Source organism: Sorex fumeus, unplaced genomic scaffold (genome assembly GCF_029834395.1).
Source record: "Sorex fumeus unplaced genomic scaffold, SorFum_2.1 ptg000044l, whole genome shotgun sequence".
NCBI lineage: Eukaryota > Metazoa > Chordata > Mammalia > Eulipotyphla > Soricidae > Sorex > Sorex fumeus.
The window spans coordinates 2655039-2680649 of NW_026606101.1; the positions used below are offsets into that span (position 1 = coordinate 2655039).

Genomic DNA, 25611 nt, shown 5'->3' on the forward strand with positions numbered 1-25611 from the left:
CCGGCCGAGCCCCTCAGAGCGGGGAGACGACCGTCTTCTCTCTCACTACTGTTCTGTCAACACCTCACAGGAAGGTTCTGGAATTCTGTAAGCGCAACTGTGGGGTGACCAGTGTGTTCCTCGGGGGATAAAAAAGCTGCTTTTCTGGTGAGGGTTATCCCCATACCAACATGACCCAGGAGAGGTGTGTTCAGGGCCCGAGTCTGGCCCTGACTGCACACCGGCAGCAGTGAGGCTCAGTGGTCAGCGCCGAAGTGTCGGGATTTGGACTTGTCTTAATGACAGTGGCAGCCTGGGGTGCGGGCAGGAGTCCCAGTCCTGAGCGAGTGACTCCCATAGCTGTTCGGCCCCCATGTCCTGCCCGGGGTGGGTGTCTGAGGGGATCAGGCGCCAAGCACGTGCTCACTAGGCGAATCCCCTGACTCACAATCATTCCTCTCATCCTCGTGAGTGCGGGTGGTCCCCAGAGCGACGCAGTCACAGGTGCAGAGAGGAGTGACCCAGGGTCCCAAACGGCCAAAGCCTCCAGGCCCTGCTCCCATGGGACATTCCTGGGCGCTTGCTGCCAGCCTGATTCCTGCATCCACACCTGCAAGTCATACTCTCGCTGGACAGAATGGTCGAGAGTGTGTGAGTGTGTGTTTCACCGTGTGAGAGTGAATGTGTGTGAGGGTGTGTCTCTGTGTGTGTAGTAGTGTGTGGTTGTGTGTGTATGTGGTGTGTGAAATGTGTTTGTGTGGATGCATGTGTGTGAATTTGTGTAAGAGAGTGTGTGTTTGTATGTGTGGTATGTGAATGTGTGTGTATATGTGTGTGAATGAATGTGTGTAAGAGTGTGCGTGTGGTGTGTGGTTGTATGTGTGTGTTGATGTGTTAATGTGTGAATGAATGTATGTAAGAGATCGTATGTTTGTATGTGAGTGTATGTGTGTAAGAGAGTGTGTTTGTGTGTGGTGTGTGGATGTGTGTGAATGTGTGGATGTCGGTGAGTGAATGTGTGTAAGGCAGTGTGATTGTGAGTGAGTGTGTGCAAGACTGTGTGTTTGTGTGTATGTGTGAGTGAGTGTGTAAGAGAGTATCTTAGTGTATGTGTGGATATCTGTGAGTAAGTGTGTGCAAGGCAGTGTGTATGTGAGTGAATGAGTGTCAGAGTGTGTATTTGTGTGTGGATGTGTGTGTGTGTGGATGTGTGAGTGAATGCGTGTAAGAGTGTCTGTGGATGTGTGGATGTGTGTGAGTGAGTGTGTGTGAGCGACCGTGTGTAAGGGAGTGTGTGTCTGTATTGGGGGTCCCCCATATCCTGGGGCCCCACCGGTGCCCAGGAAGCAGAGGCGGCCTCGGCTTCACCTGAACCCTCTCCCGCAGACCCCGGTGCCCGTCCATCTGGTGTGGCCATTTCACACCCTTGGGCTGGTGCTTCCTATCGGCTTCCTCGCTGCAGCGAAAGAGCCCCCCACCCTCGGGAGCCGAGTCAGGATGAAGCTTCTCTCCAGGGCCCTCCGTGAGCCCCCCGGCTCTCTGGGAAGGCGCCTCGGCCCCGGCGGCAGCTGGGAGTCAGGCTGGGCCGAGCACGGGCGGACTTGCTGCCAGGCCAGCCCCGGCCAAGCCTCCGCCCAGCTGCTCACCCTCTCTGGTCCCCAGGGGTAGCTGAGTCTTTGTCTCCAGTCCCTTCCGCCCACACTGCCCGGCCCCTCGCAGAACCCTGAGGTCAGGGTCCCCTCGCAACTCCTCACCCCCTCCTTCCCTTTGACTCTTCTCTGTGCAGGAGCTGGGCTGAGCTTTAGACAGTGTAGCTTGGGGCCCATGGAGATAGCTTGAGAGTGGAGTCCGAGATAGCCTGAGGGTCCAATCCCTGATCTCCAGAGCCTTGCGGGGACAGCAGGAGGCGTCCGAGTAGTGTCCAGTGTGACCCTGGCAGACTCCACACCCCTGGACCTGAGCACCATGACATCGCTAGGCCATCCAGCCTGAGTGCCCCGGAAGTAGCCCCTGGGCGTCTGAGCCTTGCTTGGGACCCCCCCCCCCCCCACCTCACCTCCAAGTAAAACACAAAGCTAAGTCTGAAGTGTGACATGCTCCTGAGGTGGTTTGTATTTGTGGGCGCCCGGGTCTGTATTTGCTGTTAGCAGAGTCCGAGACCGGGAGATACAGGTCCTGGTGGCTAACTTGGGCAGGAGGCAGGAAAGAGGGAGGGGGAGAGCAGGGCAGGGCAGGAAGCATGAGAACTGTATGGGCGTGTGTAACTAACCGAGGCGGGCACCAGCAGGGGCACAGTACCTGGCAATAACACTCAGTACCAGCACCCACATCAGTACCGGGCACCACTGCCAACATTAGCACCTTGAACCAGCTTCTTCATTAGTACCTTGCATCAGTACCTTGCCCCAGTACCCGGCAGAAGCACCCTGCCCAGTCTCAGCCCCCGGCAGCAGGCATGCGTGTGTACACCCGAGGCATAGGGGTCCCCGCCTCAGACTTCTAAGTGTCAGGGCTCAGGCTTGTGAGGGTCTCCTGCCTGCCTCACGGCTGCGCCTCACACAGTCAGCAAGTGTTCCCTGAGCACCTGCTGAGGCCCAGGCGGTGTCCTAGGCTCTCGGGAAGGAGAAAACACCGAGATGCTGACTCGTGAGGCGTTTCCCTTCCAGCTGGGCTGCAGAGAGGCAGCTGACGGACTCCTGTCAGGAAACCCGGGCAGGGGGGAGGGGTGTAGGCTCCCTCCCCTCACCCATTCCCTCGGTTGTTCCTTCTGGTCCAAGTCCCGGCACTCAAGCACTCTCTCCCAGGCCCGGTGGCCAAGTGCTGGGACTGGCACATGGTTTAGTGGTGGTGACGGAGACCCCAGGACTGGCGGTAATGGCCCTCGGTGTGGAGGTGGTGGAGATTGACCTCAACTTGCCACACCCTGTCTGCTAGGCAGGGTCTTGGGCCCTGAGCCATCCAACCTGGGACACTGTGCAATGTCTTTTTTTTTTTCTTTTTGGGTCACACCCGCCGATGCACAGGAATTACTTCTGGCTCTGCACTCAGGAATTACCCCTGGCAGTGCTCAGGGGACCCTATGGGATGTTGGGAATCGAACCTGGGTTGGCCGCGTGCAAGGCAAATGCCCTACTCACTGTGCTATCACTCCAGCCCTCCCCTGTGGGCTGTCTTGGTAACTAAGTGGTCTGGGTGACTTTGCCGAGACAGTGACGTGAAGGGGTGGACAGTGAGCCAAGGGGATGTCCGGGGACGTCCGGAGGGGAGGAACTGGTCCAGCAGGAGATAGAGCCGGGTAAATTGGCATTGGTTGGCACCTTGATGCCATGACAGGGAAAGAGAGGGCAAGTGTGGAAGGGGCCCAAGGGAGAGGTGGGGTGGAGGGAGAGGGCAGGGGTGCGGTGGGGACAGGTGTCCTTGTCTTGGTGTGGGAGCTGTAAGCCATGTGTGGCGACTGAACGCTCAGGGAGTGGAAAGACCAGCAAGTTCCTTTCTCTGGGCGCACCGAGTGCGGGAAGCTGCTGGTTGGCCCTGAGACTGGGCAGGACTCTGAAGGCAGTGCTCAGTACCGGACACACCCCCAGCCACAGCCAGAGGCTCTCCTCGCGGTGACTTCCCTATCTCAGGTTTGGGGCCAGCATGGAGTCAGAACATTCCAGCTCTCGGGAGGGTCTGTCCTGGTGCCAGTGCCCTGTATCCCAATCTTCAGGGGGAGAGGCGTGACTCCTAGGACAGGGAACCCAGCCCGGCTTCTCAGCCTCAGCATTCCGCAATTCCAGAAGGGACCAGCCCAGCAGCTGTAGCCACGCCTGCAATCAATCCCCGAATGCAGACTCCAGGAGAGGGTGGCTGGCACAGGATTGGGTCTTTCAAATTTATTTTTGGTTTGGGGGCCATGCCTGGCAGTGCTCAGGGCTTCCTCCTGGCTCTGTGTTCAGGGATCACTCCGGCCGCGGTTCAGGGGATCCTCTGGGATGCCGGGGATCGAACTAGGGTCTCTCACATGCTAGACAAATGCATTCCCCGCCATCCTACCTCTGGGCCCTCGGCGTCTCTGCAGAGATGAGTCATGAAGCAGAGAAGCCAGGCCATTTAGATGGCGATGGCTATGGGGAATAGGCCGCCAGGACTTTGGCAGAGTGGGGGACTCAGCCTGCCTCCCCCAGGGGGCCCCAGAGTTTTTAGCTCAAAGACCAAAGTACCTGTGATTCTCATCCACTTGGCGCCTCTTCTGAGATTAGCCAGGAGGCTGTGACCCCACTTCCTCTGGAAATAGCCCCGTGGTGTGGAGGACGGGAGGGCAAGTGCATTACCACTGAGCCATCTCCACAGGCCAGTCTGCCTTTAGTTATTATTTTTTAGTTACTATTTTTATTATTGTCACGGTCACTGTCCTCCCGTTGTTCATCGATTTGCTCGAGCGGGCCCAGTAATGTCTCCATTGGAGACTTTGTTGTTACTGTGTCTGGCATATCGAATACATCACGGGGAGCTTGCCAGGCTCTGCCGTGCGGGCGAGATACTCTCGGTAGCTTGCCGGGCTCTCCGAGAGGGGCGGAGGAATCGAACTCGGGTTGGCCATGTTGGCCGCTTGCAAGGCAAACGCCCTACCGCTGTGCTATCGCTCCAGCCCAAAGTAAACATATTATTAATTGTTACTTTATTTTCAGTTGTCTGAAAGTTCTCTAACCTTGCTCTGCTGGCGCAAGGCAAGGCCTCAGAGCATTTTGTAATGTTCTTGCAAGCGCTACGGAAGAACATTTGGTCCCCCGAGACCCTGGCATGCAGAGGCTTACTTTTAAGTGAGGAGGGAACCTTCTAAAGTGCAGATCCTCACAGTTATGGGGGTTCAGGCCCTCCCTCCCCGTCCATTAATCGAGTGTGCCATTATAAAGGGGGAAAGTCGGGAACAGCTCATATGCGCCTGGTGGAAGGACGTGGGTATTTGGCCCCTTCCCACCCTTACACATAGGGAGCATCTGGGATAGGCCACTCAGAGGCTGAGGTCTTCTCTGAGTCTGCCTCGGAGTCTAAGTTCTGACGGGAGAGGGGGGGAACATCTCCAGCAGTTTCCACCTCCCCCCACCTCATTTTTCCATCCCAGCTGCTCAGTCGCTGGTTCCATCAGGCTCCTGCTATCTGCTAGGACGGCTTGGGCAGTTTCTAGAAGGCGGTTCTGCCAGACGAGTCTGCATCTCCTGGATCAGGGCGCCTCTGGGAGGAATTCTCCCTGTGCGGGGACCCGCTCTGAAGGACTCCTGGGTGTTTTTCCGGCCGCCTTGTCCCTTCCGCCTCAGACAAGGGGGGACTCTGCGGCCCTGGACATGCTGAGGACCTGGAGCGGGTCCCCGAGCCCTGTCGGCGTCCCTGGCCTTGTCCTTGGGAAAAAGAGCTGTTCCCACATCCCCTCCGTGTGTGGCCTTTCCCATGGCCCCGCCGCGGGCAGCTGTTCTGACATCTCTGTGGGAGATGAGCTCAGATCAAGGCCGTCCTTGCAGTCGGATGGGAGAGTGAGCAGAGGGACAAGCGGGGATTCAGCCCCGAGGGGTGCAACAGGGTGAGAATCCCGGATGCCAGCCCAGACATGCCCTCTTGGGCCAGGCTGCTTCCATATGCCCTCTGGTTTATTACCTCTCCATGTCTCCAAAGCGTTCTTTCTTTCTTTCTATCTTTCTTTCTTTCTTTCTTTCTTTCTTTCTTTCTTTCTTTCCTTTTTGGGTCATACCCAGCAATGCAAAGGGGCTACTCCTGGCTCATGCACTTGGGAATTACTCCTGGTGGTGCTCAGGAGGACCATATGGGATGCTGAGAATCGAACCTGGGTCCGCTGCGTGCAAGGCAAACGCCCTACCCATTGTGTTATCGCTCCAGCCCCAATGTTCAACTCTCTTAACTAGGTTTGTTTATTTGTTTCTGCCCAGCAGTTCTCAGGGCTCACTCCTGGCTCCACACTCAGGAGCTCACTCCTGGCAGTACTCAGGAGACCCTAAGGGATGCTGAGGATCGAACCCTGGGTCGGCCACATGCAGGGAAAACATCTACCTGCTGTGCTGTCACTTCCTCAGCCTGAGCTTATTTTTATAAGGGAACTTTATATTCTCATTAGTTAGAATTCTCATATTGGAGGAAGAGAAGTTAGGCCAAGCCCAGGCCAGAGCCGTCCGCCCTCTCTCACCCTCACAGATGAGATAAAGACAAGCACCAAGAAACCACACGCCACCAACTGTCCCTTCGTGGTGTTCCAGAAAAGCTCATCTCAGGGCGGCCGCTCTGATCTCCCTGGAACAGATTGCAAGGGCCATTTAGGGCCATTCCAGCCCCACAGGAGACTTGCTGGTGCATGGAACTGGGCTGGCTGAAATCACATTTGTCCCGTGATAAGTAGCACTGTCTGTAGCACCGTCGTCCCGTTGTTCATCGATTTTCTCGATCGGGCACCAGTAATGTCTCCACTGCGAGACTTGTTATTACTGTTTTTTGGCATATCAGATATGCCACGGAGACCTTGCCAGGCTCTGCCGTGTGGGTGGGATACTCTCGGTAGCTTACCGGGCTCTGCGAGAGGGGTGGAGGAATCAAACCTGGGTTGGCCACGTGCAAGGCAAACGCCCTACCCGCTGTGCTATCGCTCCAGCCCATGATAAGTAGGGGAGAGGAATTCTTGGGGTCTAGGCAGCTGTTTCGAGCGCGTTGTCTAGAGATGTGTCTTGTTCAGAGAGGAGAAGCTGAAAAGAGGGGTTCTACTCGCTGAGACACATGGTTCACCATTGCATGTGTCTAGACATGTCCTAGGTATAGAAACCCCTAAGCCTCTTCCCGATGGCTCGTGAGGGCCAGCTCCAGCCCAGACTAAGCCCAGGCCTAGACTCTGCCACGGCTGCGTCTGCAGCAATGCTGGCCAGCCCACCCCCGCACTCTTCAGTAGTACCACCTCGTCCAGAAGCCTGAAGGGTCCTGGGGCTGGACTCTCTAGGTAGCTTCTCTCTCCTCGGTCTCTCTGTGCCTGGGGTCTGGCTTCTGATCCCCCTGACGACTGCCCTCAATGGATACCCAGGGACATGCTGATGGGAAGACAGGACAAGGGGCTGGAAAGATGGAAGGTGGCAGGGCTGGAGAGCTGGGCAGGGCTTGGGTTCTGTGGGGTCATCAGGACCAGGAAGGCAAAGATGGTTTTGGCTTCTCCATACCTGCACCCTCGGTCATTCAGCCCTGGGGCGCAGTTGTGAGCAACCCTGGAGGGGGACAGTGTCCAGGGGATGGCACTTCCTGTCCACTCTCTTACATGTCCAGCTGGGGCTGGGAGCTGGACCGCCGCTTTTGGTGCTGGGACTCAGTTCTGAGGGGGGCAGCATGCTTCCCGCGCGCCTCTCGCCTTGGCTGAGCTGTGCGCCCTGCTTCTCCAAGCCCACCCTCTCTCCCAGGGTCACTTCCCTCGGCCCACGCGGGACCTGACCTCTTTTCACGGTTTCCTGTCTCCATCTCTGTCTCCAGACCCTCCTCCCAGCCCCCGACCCTGGGGCTTGCTGCCTCGCTCTAGATGAAGGCTCGCACGTCTTTCCTTCTTCTCGGCCCCTTGGAGCTGCCGTCTCTGTATAATCCATCCTTCGGATTATTCCCGGGATGGTCAGATCTGTCCAGACAGACGGGTCTCTGTGTGCTAGGCATGGGGCCCTGACTTTTGTCTCTCTCTGCTGCTGGGGCAAGAGAGTGGCTGTGTGCACCCGGGACCATCCTGCATGTCTCCTTTATTCTCACACAACAAGCTCCCTTCTATTTTTTTTCTTTTTGGGTCACACCCAGCAATCTCAGGGCTCAGTGGTTGGTTACTCCTGGCTCATGCACTCAGGAATTACTCCTGGCGGTGCTTGGGGGACCATATGGGATGCCGGGGATTCGGGTCAGCCGAGTGCAAGGCAAATGCCCTACTCGCTGTGCTATCGCTCTGGCCCCGACAAGCTCCCTTCTAGACAAAGCCAAGACTGGCCCTCCCTTTCTGCTCTGAGCCCTTGGCAGATATGAACGCAGGTTATGCTCTGAACCCACAAAGGTGGCGCTGGGTCCCCAGGTCACTGACGGGGAAACAGAGGCACAGAGCTGTAAAGGGCACCCGGCCAGGAAGAAGCAGGGCTCAGCACTGACCCCAAGACCATCTGATCCCGGAGACCCTGCACTGTGCCACTCTGAGGGGTCTTCCTGGACCTGCTTTGGACTCCATGTGTCCCCGCCCAGAACCTCAGGGTTCGTGGTCTTAGTTCATGGTTTGGGGACAGGAAGATCACATAGCATCAAAATCCGCTGTGGGCCCTGGTCACATGTCTCCTGGGACCTGGGGGGTGATTTTCCAGCCGGAGGCTGACGGGGCCCCTCGCTGTGGTTCTCTGGCCCTGGCCAGGGTGGCAGCCGGGATGCCAGCCCCCACGAGCAGATGCAGCTGCCTGGAATTCCTGCCCCGGGCTCCTTATCAGTAGCAGGGTGGGGGGTTGGGGGTAGGGAGGAGGGTGTCCGGGGGCACCGTGGCTGAGCCCCACCTGGGGAGGGGCCGGAGGCGGGGGAGGACTCAGGCGCCAAGGGCTCAGCTGTCACATTCCTGCCGCTCCCGGAGCCTCTGGGGTGCCTTGTCCTTATTTAGGCAGGAGATGTCTGCGCCCTGGCGGGCAAGGCCGGCTCACAGGCAGGCAGGGGGGTGGGGGTGCGGGCACACTCAGAGGAAGCCAGCCTCTTCCAGGGCTGATGAGTCCCTGGATCTGTGGTCCCAGATTGGGGAGTCTCTCCACTGCAGGGGTGGGAGGAGGACCGAGTCATAATCAGGAACACAGAAACTGTGGGAAAGAGGACCCACATGTCTGTGAACTTGGGAACCCAGTGCTGCCTAACCCTCAGATCTCGCCCCCACCCACCCCTGGCACCCAGTAGGTGCTTTTCCATGTCCGGATGGGGTGCAGATGCCCTTCCCAGCTGCAGGACGCTTGTTCCTCACCGTTGCAGTCACCATGGCACACATGTTGTTCTCCCATTTTACAGAGGGTACAACTGAGGCTCCAACTTGGAACCTGTGACTTGGCCGTGGGCAAGGACTGGGCTCTGCCATCACAGTGATCGGGGCGTCCCTCCTCCTGTGGCTGGCTCAGCTGTGTGGGATCAGCAGGTTCTTGCTTGTAAAGTGGGAATGGGCAGAAGAGAGGGGTGATCTGGGGGTTCACCGAGGGAGCCGGGCACTGTGGGTACACAGCAAGTCCTGCTGCTGCCTCAAAGGGGTTTGGCTTCCTCCCACTGGATGGGACCCACGGAGCATCGAGCTTGGCTCAAGCAGGTTCTGTCCCATCCCTGACTAGGTGACAGCTGGGGCCTATGAGGTTTGCCACTGGGCTCCCTTGAACAAAAGTGGAATGGTTTCTGCCCTGGTTAACCTGGTTCCCGAGACTTCCTTGGGCACCTGACCTGGGCCCGGCCCTGCACCCTTCTCTGTGGAAGACACAGGGGCTGCAGAGGGAAGCTCTGGGCAGACAGGCATCTGTATCTTGTCTTTGCTGTCCGGGCACCTTCGGGTGAATCACCATGATTTCCAGGGCTTGCTCCTTGGTCTGCACACGAGGTGGCGACAGCCTTTGCTCCCCTAGGCCCATGTCCCCAGGATTAACCTGTTGGGAACACCTGGATGGGGCCTGTCACCTTCTCTCCCATCTGTGAGAGCCCCAGGCCCGTGATGAGTTCCCAGTTACTGGGACCTGAACTCGCAGTCTGCTCTGGGCCTTGCTTTCCACACCGGCTGTTGATGTCACAGGAGACCGGCGTTCCCTGGGACCCGCTCAGCTCTGTGAGGCCAGCCTGGGGCCCTGCCGTTAGCAGAGAGCTGCGGAGGGCCCCCAAGTTTGGAGCCCCTCCTGTGAGGTGCAAACCAGCGAAACTCCGGCCCTTTGGGTGGGACTCGCAAAAGACAATTGGAGAAAGGCGAAGTGACTGACAAATGCAGTGGGGGGTTGTGGCAGAGAGCAGAAAAGCAGGAGCCCGGGGGCCGGAGCCATAGCACAGCGGGGAAGGCATTTGCCTTGCACGAGGCCGACCTGGGTTTGATCCCTGGAGACCCCTGAGCATCGCCAGCAGTAATTCCTGAGTGCAGAGCCAGGAGTAACCCCTGAGCATTGCTGGGTGTGACCCAAAAAAGGAAAAGAAAGAAAGAAAGAAAAAAGTAGGAGCCCAGAGGGAGCAGGGGAGCTGGGCTATCCTCTCAAGCCCATCCTGCTCTGACAGATACAACCTGGGCATTCGGCAGACCCCCCCAGGGCCCCCTTCTGGCTGTGTGGCTGCCCCAGATCCTCCCACGAACCCACCTTCTTCCAGCCCCCCGCCCTCAGCCTTTTTGGTATATTAATTCCTTTGTAACAACTCTGTGAGGTCAGGAATCTCCCGGGGTTAGTTCCTGGTGACTGTGTCACACAGAGTGTCCCCAAACACAGAAACTCAAGGCACGCCTTTTACCTCACAGTTCTTTGGAGCCTCTGGCCGAGGCTCCTGTGAGCTGCGTCTCCCCCGAGGGCTACACCAGGAGGACAGCTGAAGTCCGTGCCCAGGGCTGCTGGCAGCATCCAGCTTCCCGCCTGCTTGGACTGGGGGCTTCCAGGCCTCACTGCTGCTGTTGGCTGTGACTGACCGAGAAACTGCAGGAAGGTCACCTGCTTCCCTCAGGAACACAGTGCCTGGGTTCGCCAGTTCACAGCGGCAGTGCTCTCTCCCCCATGGGCCGTCTTCTCTTCTCTGAAAGCTGGCCCCTGTGCCCAGTCAGTGACACTCAAGGTCAGGAAGGGTCTGGTGGACACTAGGGGCCACTGCCAGGGACTGGTCCCAGGTAAACAGGTCTGAAGTGAGGACGCCGACAGGAAACAGAAGGCTCCAGGCTCACAGCCTCACAGGCTGAGAGCCCAGAATGACCTTCACCTGCAACGGTTATGCTTAGAACCAGGAATCCCCAGAAGGAGAAGAACAGCACTCTGGGGTCAGCTGCCGAGTTATCTTATTCGATCTGGGCTAGACTTTTATATATTGAGGACCTTAGTTTCTCCAGCAAACATCTTTGTAATGGGCTTTCTCCAAGGGGCGATTCTTCCGGGAGAAAGAGCAGAGATAGAGCAGTTACCTGCCAGACCTGCTGCATTCCACCTTGGCGCCAGTGTTCTGGGTTCAAAGGTCCCAGAAGCCACGCATCCTACCTTTCCGCCTTTCTCTCCTGTCTTAACCCTTAGATCCCTCCCTTCCCCCGCCCAACACACACACACACACACACACACACACACACACACACACACACTCAGAAGACAGGAGTGCAGAGAGATGAAGTATTGTGTTCTTGCAGCTCACCGAGTGTGTGTGTGTGTGTGTGTGTGTGTGAGAGAGAGAGAGAGAGAGAGAGAGAGAGAGAGAGAGAGAGAGAGAGAGAGAGAGAGAGAGAAGCCCAGGGAGTCAGGGAGTCACAGCCTGCTGTGTCTGTCCGTTCGCGGAGGCGTGTGTCACTGTGCCCGTGGCCCTGTTAGAGCAGTGTGTGTGCACACGTGACTGGAAAGAAAGACTCGAGCTCAGACGTGTCTTCCCGGAGTGGCCTTTGCGGTGGCTTTGAAGGGCCGGGCTATGTCGTTTGTAAGAAGGGATCTTACGGTCTGGCGGGGACTTCCTGAAAAGGAAGTTTCTCTGAACCACCTCTGCCTCCCTGGCTGTGGGTTGCCAGGCTCCGTGTCTGTGGGCCGGGAACGTGTGGGGGCAGGGGGTCAGGCCTGTGCAGGAGAGACTGAGTGAGAAACCCGGCACAGAGGGGCCCAGTCCTCCCTGGGGGAGGAGGCTGAGCAGGGCCGGCCGGGGGGCCCAGACGGTTCCCTGGCTGCCGGGAGCAGGCGTCTATGGAGGCTGGGCACACCTTGTGTAGGGCCGGCCCGAGACCCTGGGCACCGGGCTGGTTCATGGGCCATTCCAGTTTGAGGGGAAGAGCACCACAGGGGCACTGGTGCCAGGACGGCTAAGCCCGGGGCTGAACACTCTGACACTTGCTAGTCACAGGCCCGTGATGGTCTGAGCCGCCGTCTTCTCCTGTCAAGTGGGGTGTCATGGGGGCGACGTGAAATCATGAGGGCGTTTTTACCTTCCTGCTGTGGCCCCACAGCTAGGTTTGCTTGCAAGGCTAACGTGGCCGCCTGAAGCCGAGAGTGGGCTCAGGTAGGCTGGTCCCTGCCGAGGCTGAGCCGGGAGCCCCGAGGACAGGGTGGACAGGGTCTGGTGGTGGCCACCAAGCCTTGGCTCAAGCCCCCCACCCCTTCCCCAGCTCTCTGCTCGGCTGCCTCCTCCTCACACCTTCCTGTCCCTTCCCCCCATGTATAAGGATGCTTGCTCGAGATTAGGATCAGAGCCCGTGGCATAATCCCCACAGCCCCGCTCAGCACGGCCTTCGAGCCCCTTCTGCCGTATAAGGCAGCGTTCACAGATCCGAGGGATTAGGACCTGGATATGGGGCAGCTATCCAGCTGACCACAGAGGTCAAGGGCCTGGCAGATAGTTAGCTTGTAGGAAACAGCCACTCTGGCTGTTCTAGGCCCTCCCGCTGGAATGAGCAGAGCCTCCCAAACACATACACAGACACACACACACAGATGCACACACACACACAGAGACTTACAAAGTTGCATACATACAGAAACAGACGCAGATACACAGAGACACACACATAGATGCATACACGCTGACACACAGAGACGCATACAGACACAGATTCATACACAGACATACACAGACACACAGATGCACATACTCACAGACACACAGACACACAGACACACACAGACTTACACAGTTGCATACATACAGAAACACAGATATGGGATTGGAGCAATAGCACAACGCGGAGGGCGTTTGCCTTGCACGCGGCTGATCCGAGTTTGATTCCCAGCATCCCATATGGTCCCCGAGCACCGACCTCCAGGAGTAATTCCTGAGTGCAGAGCCAGGAGTAACACCTGTGCATCGCCGGGTGTGACCCAAAAAAGAAAAAAAAAAACAGAAATACAGAGACACAGAGACACACACAGATGCATACACCCTGACACACACAGACACAGAGATGCACACACATCGACACACACAGAGATGCACACACACAGACACACAGAGAGACTTACACAGTTGCATGCATACAGAAACACAGACACACAGATGCACAGAGACACACAGACACATAGACCTCCCACAGATGCGTACACAGACACACATAGACACAGACACACAAATGCATGACCTGGAGGGCTGGCAGCTCTCCTCTAAGCAAAGGGGAAGGTCTCCACAGGGTGGGGGAGGGGGTGCACCGCCTTTAGATTCAAATCTTCCCCCCACTTCCTCCCCGTCAACTACAAGAAATCCCTTTCTACATTTTTCTAATTCTTGCCGTGGCCCAGTTCCGAATGCTTGGTGCATGTCAGCTCAGGCTATAACCCCACCCACATGCTTTCTCTCTAACCCTCTACTATGTGTTTTATATATTTATATTTTGTAATGTGTGAATTAAAAATCGAAATGGAGAACATGTAACTCCCTGAGGGGCTTCCTTAGCCCTGCGGCCTTGTTGGTTTTGCTCTTCACCTTAAGACTCTTCCTCCCTGCAGTCTTCATCCTTCCAGGCAGGCGCCAAATCTGGCTCAAAGTTCCTCCCAGTAATAGTGGACAAACCACTGTCACTAATGTCATTGGATGTCTCTCCGTGTCTTGGTTTCCTCATCTGTAAAATGGTGGTGATGCCTCCCTCACAGGGAAGAGCAAAATCTGAGGTTCTTCCCATTTCCTCTATTGGTGCAATGATCACGGATCAATACACATGAACTAAAACTATAAAATGCTTAGAAGAAAATATAGGAACAGTTACCACAAAGAAATTCAAAAGCCACGGGGCTGGAGTGATTATGAGATGCTCACATTACACGTGATCTGAGCGCCATCTCAATCCTGGCACTGCAGACGATCCCCCAAGCACACCTGAAGTGATCCCTGATCACAGATCCCAGCTAGATGTGGCCCCCAAACCCAAACTAAGGATAACTCCGAGAGTGGGGAATATATTTTGAAAATCACATATATAAGCAACTCATGTCTAGACTCTGAGGAAGTTTTACAACTCATTTATCAAAAGATCAAATGACTGATTAAAAATGGGTCAAATGCCTGAATACAGGGGGCTGGAGAGATAGCACAGTGGGTAGGGTGTTTTCCTTGCATGCGGCCGACCCAGGTTCGATACCCAGCATCCCATATGGTTTCCTAAGCACCACCAGGAGTAATTCCTAAATGCATGAGCCAGGAGTAACCTCTGTCCATTGCCGGGTGTGACTCAAAAAATAATAAAACAAACAAACAAAAAAAACAAACAAACCTGAATAGATCTTTCTTCTGAGAAGAAAGAAATGATGTCCAATCCCATAAGCCATCAGAGGAATGCCAGCCAGAACTGCATTGAGCACTGAGATGGCATCAGATGTGCAAGTGAATCTCACCGAAATTAAAAAGATAAACACTTAGAGTCAGGGGTGTCGCGGGTGGGGTGGATGGAATGGGAGAGAAACTGGAGACATTCACTGTCACTGTCCTCCCATTGTTCATCGATTTGCTCCAGCGGGCCCAGTAACATTGTGAGACTTGTTACTGTGTTTGGCATATCGAATATATCACGGGTAGCTTGCCAGGCTCTGCCGTGTGGGCGAGATACTCTCGGTAGCTTGCCAGGCTCTCCGAGAGGGACGGAGGAATTGAACTCGGGTCGGCCATGTTGGCTGCGTGCAAGGCAAACGCCCTACCGCTGTGCTATCGCTCCAGCCCCACTGGAGACATTATTGATGGGAAATGTACATTGGTGAAGCGATGGGTGTTGGAACATTATATGACTGAAACCCAATCATGAACAACCTTGTAACTGTGTATCTTACTGTGATTAATAAATAAATACATAAATAAATAAATAAAACATTTGGGGCTGGACATACAATATGGAGGCAGGACTCTTGCCTTGCATGCACTGACCCAGGTTCAATCTTTGGTACCATAGATAGCCCCCAAGGCCTGCAGTCATGATCCCTGAATGCAGAGCCAGGAATAAGCCCTGAGCACTGCTGGGTGTGCCCAGACCCTCAAAACAAACAAACAAACAAACAAACAAACAAACCAAAGATGGACATTAGTAGGTGTTAGCGAGGACAGGGAAAAACTAGACCCCTCGTGCATGCGGTCCCTGTCCCTTCAGAGTTGGGTTGGCGCGGGAACCGCGGATGCTTGAAACTATTATGAACCTTGTTCGTGGTATTTAAAAAAAGTTAAAAAACACCATTTTCCATGGTATTTAAATAAAGTTAGGGGGGAAAAATCACGGTTCTGTAATAAATCGAAAGTCATTTCTCAGAAGTTTAAACGTAGAGGACCATCTGACCCCCAGTTCCATGCCCAGGTCTGTTCGCAGAGAACTGAAGTCAAGCATCCGCGCACAGCATGGCCCACACATGTTCCTGACAGCCTCATTCAGATGAGCTGGAAGGGCCGTCCACTGTGGAAGAGGTGATTGCGTATGACTCACCCTCACAGCACAGTATTATTAGCTGAGGTGGACGGTGTACGACTCAACCACAATGCGTGGTTTTGTGGCTTATGAGAGGAATGAAGTGTGGATCTGGGCGTGCCTTTTTTTTCCCTTTTGGGTCACACCCAGCAATGCACAGAGGTTACTTTGCACTCAGGAATCACTCCTGGGGGTGCTCAGGGGACCCTATGGGATCCTGGGAATCAAACCCAGGTCAGCCACGTGCATGACAAACTCCCTCCCCACTGTGCTATCACCCCAGCCCCTCCTGGGCATGCTTTGAAATGTCTGAATGATATATCTTGACCTGGGTTCAATCACCGGCACTCCATAGGGCTGCCCTGATCCCCACCAGGAGTGATCCCTGAGTGCAGAGCCAGGACTAAGCCTTGAGCACCGTTGGGTGGCCACCAAACAACAACAACACAATAAATTAAAAAAAAAAGTAAAAGAAGGACATCTAATTTATGGGTATTTTGTTTTGTTTTGGGGACACATCCGGCAGAGCTCAGGGCTTACTCCTGGCTGTGTGCTCAGGAATCACTCCTAATGGGAGTGATTGGGGGACCATATAGGATGCTGGGGACCAACCTAGTTGGCCATGTGCCAGGCCAGCATCAGGCCCACTGTACTATCACTCTAGCTAAGGGCTCGGCTGAGGTGCTTTCCTATGGTCTCATTTAAGACCCCTCCCCAACAATTTTCTGAGATGAGCGTTATCACCCCCTTTTCGCAGCTAAGGAAACCCAGACCAGAGAGCAGAGGTCAGAGGTCATACCAGTCACCTCAGCCAACAATACCGCACTGAGTGGGTGAGAGAGTCGTGGCAGGGCCTCAGCACAGGTTTTCCAGATGGATTGATCCTGGGGTGAGGCAGGGCCCAGAGGGTTCCCTTACCTGCCTCCTAATGGGAGAAGGGGTCTTTCTCAGAGGCGCTCTCAGGCAGTGGCTCCCCTCACTCCCCTGACCCCAAGTGTCGTGGGGGATGGCCTCGGCCCCAGGTGCTGGGAGTCAGGGCCTGTTGTAGGGGAGGGCAGTGCAGTGGCACCGAGGAGTCTGCTGCAGGAAGGCCATGTTCTGTAGCACTGTCCGGGCTGGCCAAGGCCCAGCGGACACTCTGCGCCCTGCGCCAGGTCTCCTCTCCCCGCAGGGACTCCTGGTTCTGAAGGATTTCTTTTTTCACTTCATCTATTTTTAGCTTAGCTGTTACTATGCTTTAAAATGCGTTTCGATTTATTACAGAACCGTGATTTCCCCCCCCCCCCAACTTTATTTAAATACCATGGAAAATGGTGTTTTCTAATTTTATTTAAATACCACGAATAAGGTTCATAATAGTTTCAAGCGTTCGCTGTTCCAGCACCAACTCCACCAACAGCATCATCTTAAGTCCACCAATATCCCCAGTTTCCCACCCACCCCCTAGGCCTGACAAACTAGTTTATTTTAGATTTCTCATTACAACAAAGTAGTAGGTGAATTAATTAAAAAAAAAAAAAACAGTTCTGGGGGCTGGAGTGAAAGCACACTGGTAGGGCATTTGCCTTGCACGCGGCTGACCCAGGTTCAATTCCCAGCATCCCATATGGTCCCCTGAGCACCGCCAGGAGTAAGTCCTGAGTGCAAAGCCAGGAGTAACCCCTGAGCATCACCGGATGTGACCCAAAAAGCAAAAAAAAAAAAGTTCAGTAAAAGAAAATTTGTGAAAATTGTTCTGTCTTACAATAGTGTTATTCCAGTCATTGAGCTGTGTTGTTGCCGCTTGATAAAGAACCATGATTTATAAAGTTGAGTTTTAGGCATACAATGTTCTGGCACCAACCTCACCCCCAGCATCAACTTCCCTCCACCAGTGTCCCCAGGATCCCCCCTGCACCCACCACCCCCAAGCCCAGCCTGCCGCCTTGATGGCACTTTTTTTCTCTGTCTCTTTTTGGGTCACACCTGGCGATGCACAGGGGTTACACCTGGCTCATGCACTCAGGAATTACTCTGAGCACTGAGAAGGAGGAGAAGAAGGAGAAGGAGAAGAAGGAGAAGGAGAAGAAGGAGAAGAAATAATAATCATCTCAGTGCTCAGGGACCATATGGGATGCTGGAAATTGAACCCGTGTTGGCCACATGCACGGCAAACGCCCTCCCCGCTGTGCTATTGCTCCAGCCCCTTGATGGCACATTTTAACCTTTGGTGGTTGTCATTTGAATCTTGTGTCTTTGGTGTCATTGACTGATTTGGAGATGCAGTTGTATCACCCGCCTCCCTCCCATCACTGACGAACCCATGGCCTGGGACCCTGTTCCCCGTTATTTCTCTTCCTTGTCTTCTTACTCCACCAGATTTTTCCCTTAGCCGTGCATAGGTCTCTGCTCTGCCAAATCCCGATGGCTGTCCTGGTCCCAGCAGTCATGCCAACAGTCCCATGACCGCCCATCTGCAGACTCAGAACCCTGTTTGATGACGTTGGTGCTGTTCTTGTCCCTGTGCCCCTGATAAAGAGACCGGGCTAGGGCTGGCTCAAGGCTGGCCAGGGCAGAGTCAGACCCTGCACGGTCCTTCCACTTCCCTGCCCCCTGTCCTATGTCCTGGAGCACCTGCCTTTGCCGAGAGGCCACTTCGAGGCTGTGAATGTGCCCTGGGCATTGGCGGTCTGCGGGGGCTTAGGCTGTGTGTCCCCAGTCAGTGGTGGGGGTGCGTAGCTGCTGGACCATCTGAGTATGGGGCTGAGAGCTTGGACTGACTCACTTTCCAGCTGTGTGACCTTGAGGCAGGGACTCTGCCCCTCTGGGGTCATTTCAGGTCAGCATAGCCCAGAACTGGGCACAAATCACTCACTAGCAGGTGGATATCACTGGGGGGTTTTGTTTGTTTGTTTTGGGACCCCACCCCGAGTGCTCAGGGGTTATTTCCGGCCTTGCACTCAGGGATTCCTTCTGATGGGCTGGGGAGGGGGCCAGAGGGGATGTTGGAAATCGAACCCAGGTCAGCCACGGTATCACTGTAGCACTGTCCTCCTGTTGTTCATCGATTTGCTTGAGCGGGCACCAGTCTCCATTGCGAGACTTGTTGTTACTGTTTTTGGCATATCGAATATGCCATGGGGAGCTTGTCAGACTCTGCCTTGTGGGAGGGATACTCTTGGTAGCTTTCCGGGCTCTCCGAGAGGGACCGAGGAATTGAACCCGGGTCAGCCGCATGCAAGGCAAACACCTACCCCCTGTGCTATCGCTCAGCCACATACAAAGCAAATGCCCTACCTGTTGCACTATCTCTCTGGCCCCAGATATTACTGGGTTGTGTTTGGTTTGGATTATATCTGGCCATGCTCAGGGGTCACTTCTGGTGGTACTTGGGGAATCATGTGGTCCCGGGGATTGAACCCAGGCCCCCTTACACGCAGAACCTGCTCTTCCCGCTTTGAGCCTGATCATCAGAGAGGAGGACAGACAGTTGCGGAGGGAAGTCTGAGAAACGGCCTGGCAGACTTTCGCTCAGGACCGAGCGGTGCATATTTCTGGCCTTATGGGTCACCCAGTCTCTATAGCAACTATTTAAGATGCAAACAAAAATGCGTGTTGTGTTTCCGTGGGCTTTTATTTATGTGGGCACTGAGATTTCGTGTCATTTCTTGTGTCAGAAAATATAACTCTGTGTTTTCCCAGTTGCTCGGAAGAGCCATTCTTGGAGAGAGAGAGAGAGAGAGAGAGAGAGAGAGAGAGAGAGAAGGAGGGATTAGGGAGCATGATTGTAAACCAACTCGGGTTTGATCCCTGGCACCACCAAAGGTTCTCCCTAGCTCTGCTGGGTCTAGGGGAGGTCCGGGTCCCTTTGTCCCCAGCACCACCGAGCCCAAACAGCACCGTGTCCTTGGATATCCTCTTAGAACTGCTGGCCCAGGTGGCTGAGATTTCCAGGAGGGTCCCTGGGGCCCCAGAACACTGCTTGGGGACTGCTCCCCTCTCTCCCGAAAAAAAAAACAAAAACCAAACCAACAACCACACCACCGTTCTTAGCTCCCGAATGATACAGAATCAGACTGGGGCCTAGTTTGCTGCGGCCAACGGAGAATGTGAGCTCTGCGGGGATTCGCCTGGCTGGCTCTGTACAGTGTGTAAGTAGCATCTAGCATGAAGCGGCTCTTCCTCTAGTGGTGAGAGATGAGTGAACCAATGTGCAGAGGTGGGTTTTGTGCCGGCCTTTTTTGGCTGGAAGGTGGGAGGGAGGGGTCTAGGCGGAGGATGACAAAAGCATAAAGCCACAAATGAATGTGCAAGGCGTGTGTGCCTCAGTTAATGAGGCCAGTGGGTAGGGACAACTGGTCAACCAGCTGAGCTCTGCTGGTGGAATTAGGGGTCGAGGGTGAGGAGGGCATGTGAGGGTGTCCACTAGGTCCTGCCTCCAGCTCAGAACCACCTGCTGGCAAAAATAATCTAGATGACTTCAAGAAGAGTGACTGAGCCCTGCCTCTCTCCCTTCCCTTCCCTTCCCCAGGAAACTAACCCCTCTCCCCCGCCCTCCCCCCCACACAAGGAAACACGACCCAGGCATCTGGGGGTATCACAGAAGGGGAAATTCCTGCACTTGATTCCTTGGGCCTGGACTCCAGGAGGGATCCTAGTGCTAGAGAGAAAACTCAAGGCGTGTGTGTGTGTGTATGTGTGTGTGTGTGTGTCTGTGTGTGTGCGCACATGCACATGTGCACATGTGTGTGTATGAGAGAGAGAGAGAGAGAGAGAGAGAGAGAGAGAGAGAGAGAGAGAGAAGGCTGAGAACTGCCCCATAGAGAGCCATCTTTCCTATCTAACACGGACTTTTCAAACTTCAGGCAGCAGTGGAAGCATCTAGAAAGCTTATTAAGCAATGTCCGGGTGTCATCCTCCAAAAATTTCTAGTTCATTTGGGTTGGGTGGGGAACACGAGAATCTGCATATTGGGTGGTTGGGGGAAGGCACTGCACCAGTGGTACCCTCTCCCAGTCTGGGCAGCCTGTCTGCCTGCGAGACCCCATCCGGATGAGCTGGCCAAGGTTCTCGACAGCCTTGAAGACGCTAAGTAAGTCTGAGTAATCGGGACTTTAGTTTGAGACAGGAGCATGCCTGGCAGAGTTTGAGCAGGAGACGAGGTCACTGGGACTCATGGATGGGCAAATTCTCCCAATGGCTGTGCCCAGACCCGCAGTGGGGAGGCTGCCTAGATGCAGAAAGAGGGGGGCGTGGGCAGACTCTGGCGCCCACTGCAGGGAAGTAGAATGAAGGGGAGAACTGGGGGGTTCCTGAATGGGGGCTGGGAGCCTTTCCTGAAAGCGGGGGATTAGGAGCGTAGAGAGGAGGACTGAGAAGGGATTCAGTCGAGCCAGGCTAGTAGAGATGGCAGGGGCTGCCCTGCCCAGCATAGCCGTCCATAACGTGCCTGGGGCTGGCACCCGTTGGACACCTTGTTCCATTTGCCCCAGGGGCTGGGGGCTGGGGTGTTCCGTTGAGCTTCCAGAGTCTCCTGGGCTCAGCTGGGGGCTGCCTTTTCTGCCCGGGATTCTGTGTGTGTGCGGCCTCCCAGTTCACTGGGAGAAAAATTCTCTGCTGCCGTGACCAAAATAGGGCATTGTCTCTGTTGGAAGGGGTGCCCGGCCCTTTCGTACCTCCCCCTGCCCCCCCCCCCCACCTGCGTTTCAGAATCCAGGGAAAGCCCAGGACTTTGAGTCACATTCGAATCGCTGGCTGTGACATAGGCTTCCGAGCCCACAGATGAGGATGTGTGTCTGACACCGGGCTTGGGTGTCACACTTGTCTTCCTCTCTGGCACGGCCACCGTCATCATCCCGAGGCTGGTGGTAACTTTGGTATGCTCTAGGAAGCAGAGGGAGTTGGGGTCACTTCTGGCTCTGAGCTCAGGGGTCGCTTCTGGCTGTGCTTGGGAGACCACGTGGTGCCGAGGGTCAGATCTGGGCCTCCGTATAGAAAGTGGTGCCCGGCCTCCGAGCCAGCCCTGTCTGGGGAATTTTGACTCCCCCTTGCATCCTGGAGGACGATGCCTTGCTGAGTCTTTTTTCCTGGGGCGTGGCACCTCTGGCCGTGCTCAGGGGCTACTCTGGGCTTTGTGCTCGGTGCTCCAGAGCATCTTCTGTGGTGCTCAGGGGACCAGCGTGCCAGGGATCAAACCCGCCCACCCCCGCGTGCAAAGCATACCCTCCAACCCACTGAGCTTTCATCTCTCCAGCCCCAAACCCACCTGACACTTTTCCCACCTGCAAAGTTAGGGACAGTAGCAACTGCCCTCCAGGCACTACCGAGGCATGGGGTTGGAGCTTAATACATTTACCTTTCTTGTTGTGGGCGCAGGTCTGTGCTGGAAACTGAGATGCAGCCATAAAGACGTGTGAGTGCACACATGTGCTTGTGTGCACTCACACATGCACACACATGTGCATGCACACACACACAAACACACAAACACACACGCACATATATACACACATACACATGCGCATACACAAGTACACATGCACATACATACACACAAACATGCACACACAAATGCACACACGTGTAAATACACACGTGCACACAGATGCACACACGTGTAAATACACACGTGCACACACATGCACACACATGCACACACGCACATACAAACATGCACACACAAACGTACACACACACATACACATGTGCACACACATGAACACACATGCGCACACGCATGCACACACACACAAACACATGCACACATAAACGCACATGCGTGCACATACACATGTGCACACACATGAACATACACATGCACACATACACGTGCACACACAAGCACATACATACAAACATACATGCACACACAAATGCTCACACACGCGCACATACACACATACGAGCACACACGTACACACACGCGCATGCACACACACAAACAGGCACACACACGTGCACACACAGGCATCAAGCTCTTTCCCCTCCTTGCACACGTCCCTCCCTCTACCTGCTTCGCTGTCGTCTCCCCCACTCCTCTGGACCTAACTTGAACTTTTCATTTAAGCATCCTCCAGGAGATTATCTCACCGCCTGCCTGCATGAGTCACCTAGAGTTCCATGCTGGCCATATTTCCATTGCATTCTAGAATATTCATTGGTGGAACTGCTCTCAGTTGCAGTTTGGGACCTTTTATTTACTGACTTGCTATTAAATCGTTCTGGCACTTTTATTTCCATTTTCATTTCAAGGCTCTCTCGCTTGACAGGGAAGGCAGGGACTGTCTGTCCTCAGCTCTTAGCCAGGTCTCCTGCATGCTTCAGTCACGCTCAGCATCTGGGTCTGGCTCTCAGAACGCCAACATTCATTTCCAGCAGTATCTGCAACTCCTCTGTTCATTGCAGCATGATTCACAGTCGCCAAGCTAGGGAGCAACCCCCAAGTGCCCAGTCATGGAGAGAGGATAAAGGTCTGGTTTCAGCTCTCTGTGGAATACTACTCAGCTAGGAAAAAGATGCAGTTCTGCCATTTGTGACAGCATGGCTGAGTCGTGAGGGAGCGAAACTGTTGAAGTAGGTCAGGAAGAGAAAGTCAGATAATAACTAGATGATATGGATCTTCTGTGGGTAGAAAGAAACAAAGTGAATGGACAAACCAAACAAAAACCGACTGGTAAGGTGGCTAGCCAGCAGGGAGAAGGGGGGGAGTGGAATGAGTTTAGGGGGTGCCAACCGCATGGTGGTGGAGAGTGAGGAGAACTCTGGGAGGGGTGTGGTGAGCTTCTTACTTCTCCCCTCCCCCCCAGAATGTTTTGTGATTTACAAAGTCATTCATAATAGAGTTGTTTCAGGCAGACAACATTCCAAACCAGTCCCAACACCAATATCCCCTTCCCTCCACCAGAGTCCCCAGGTTCCCTCCAGTCCCCCAGCCTGCCCCCTTGGCAGGTATATAACCCATTTGTTTCATATTACTTGGGTCAATGAAACTTAAAGGAATGGCAAATAGAATGATCAGAAAATAAATCAACAAAAGTTGATTAGTGATGATGAATCTGCTATGTTTTTAACCTTTCTTAACCTAGTAGAGGACAATGGACCACATGCATCATTACTCAGTGCCATACTCAATGACACATGATGGGAAGTTTCTCCTGTCCTTGAAAGTAGCTCTTTTAACGCTTCTTGCAAAACCATTTCAAGGCTATGATTTCCCTAGGGCTGGAGCGATAGCACAGCGGGTAGGGCATTTGCCTTGCATGCAGCCAACATGGCCAACCTGAGTTCAAAGCTACCGAGAGTATCTAGCCCGCACGGCAAACTGGCAAGCTACCTGTGACGTATTTGATATGCCAAACACAGTAACAACAAAGTCTCACGGTGAAGACGTTACTGGGCCCGCTCGAGAAAATCCATGAACAACGGGAGGACAGTGACAGTGATTTCCCTAAGCTGCGTCCTGTCCATGAAGCTCTGTGTGTTCCTTTAAATCTGAGTGATAATCTAGCTGGATAGAGTCTTCTTGATGAGGCGTCCATTTCGTTGAGTTTGGGTTCTGCATCCTTCCCTATTTTTCTGCTTGTAGACTCTCATTCGATAGACCTACTATGAGCACGTAGTTTGTTGAACAGAGCTGTCTTGAGTTGGCAGGGGTGTGGACGGGCCCTTAACATGGCTCGGGGCTGGTGTGGCGGCAGCTGGGACCCACCCAGTAGGGAGAGGCTCTGCCTCCCGTGGAATTTACCCCCTGGAATGCCTTGGGCGAAGTTAATCAGTGTTCCTTACATGAATAAGTCAATACACGACTAAGCAAAATGTAAAGTTTGGACTTCAAAAATAAAATGGAATCCTCACCCTGGTGTTGGCTGGTTCTGCAATTAATTTAGCTCCTTAACCCATTTGTGAGTCCTTGTTAAAGGGCAAAGGGTGTGGTTTCAACTCTTTGTGGAATACTACTGGTATACTACTAACATCTCCCAGACTCCCCGGCAACATGACACCCTACTTGACCTCATCATGTAATTCCCTTAGAACCTCGAGTGGCCCCTCCATTGGTGGGGCAGTTGGTACTTAGTAGGTGCTTCCATCCAGTGAGGCTTCTATTCAGCAGAAACAAACATCTCCCCGTCTCAGGGGCTCATCTGGCACAATAAACACTCAAGGCTTGCAGACACAAACACGTGACATCCAACATCCCGTTACACATTCAGCATTCCCTGTGGGCTACGGGTGGGTGGGTGGGTGGTTGGGGGGGCTTTGCCCTGTGCAGTAACCACATAGGGACTCAAGTTTCTCCCACTGGAGTGCCCAGGGCCGATGGGTGCAAGATTTCGGGGAGTCTGTGAACTCGGGTACACTCTCAGGTGAGGTTCCCTCACAGCTGAGACGCGGATTCGGGTGTGGGTGGTTGAATATGGGCGTGTGAGGTGAGAGGTGCAGAACAGGGTGGGGACCCAGGAGACGAGCTGTGATCTTTCCTGGGGTCCCACCAGAGCCCAACTGGTATTGATTTGGTTCCTCTTGGGGCTTGAGGGGGCAGTGCTGGAGGGGGAAGTGTCACCCGTCCTTGTTGAGAGTGGCCTTGGCTTGCGGGGCTGTTGTGGCATCTGGAACAAAGTGCTTCTGTTGGTAGCAGTTCTCAGGGACGGCCACAAGTCCATAGTCATCCATGTAGTGGCTGGGGTTGGGGGTCTTTGTCCAGTCAGGGGTGATGGGCAGGATACCCCAAGTGACTTCAACAGAGGCGACAACTTCAGCTTGGTTTCTATTTGCCTCAAACAGGAATTTATCGTTTTCTTCAATGATACAAGTAGGCCATAGGCCACAGCGATAATAATAGTATACTGTAGGGCTGGATAGCATAATGGGTAAGGTGCTCACGTTGTACCCGGCTGACCCGGGTAGGTGTGATTCCCCATATGGTCCTCTAAGATCCCACAGGAATGATCCCTGAGCACAGAACCAGGAGTAAGCCCTGAACACCAACGAGTGTGACTCCAACGAGTGTGACTCCAAAACAAAACAATTCTGTGACTTTTTCCGTGTGTGTGTGTGTGTGTGTGTGTGTGTGTGTGTGTGGTGTATAG

At 54.3% G+C, this 25611-nt stretch overlaps 1 protein-coding gene across 1 annotated transcript in view; it reads left to right on the forward strand.

Moving 5' to 3' along the window:
- Positions 1-25611, forward strand: part of JPH2 (junctophilin 2) — a 68039-nt gene that overhangs the window by 32799 nt on the left and 9629 nt on the right. The window lies entirely within an intron of this gene.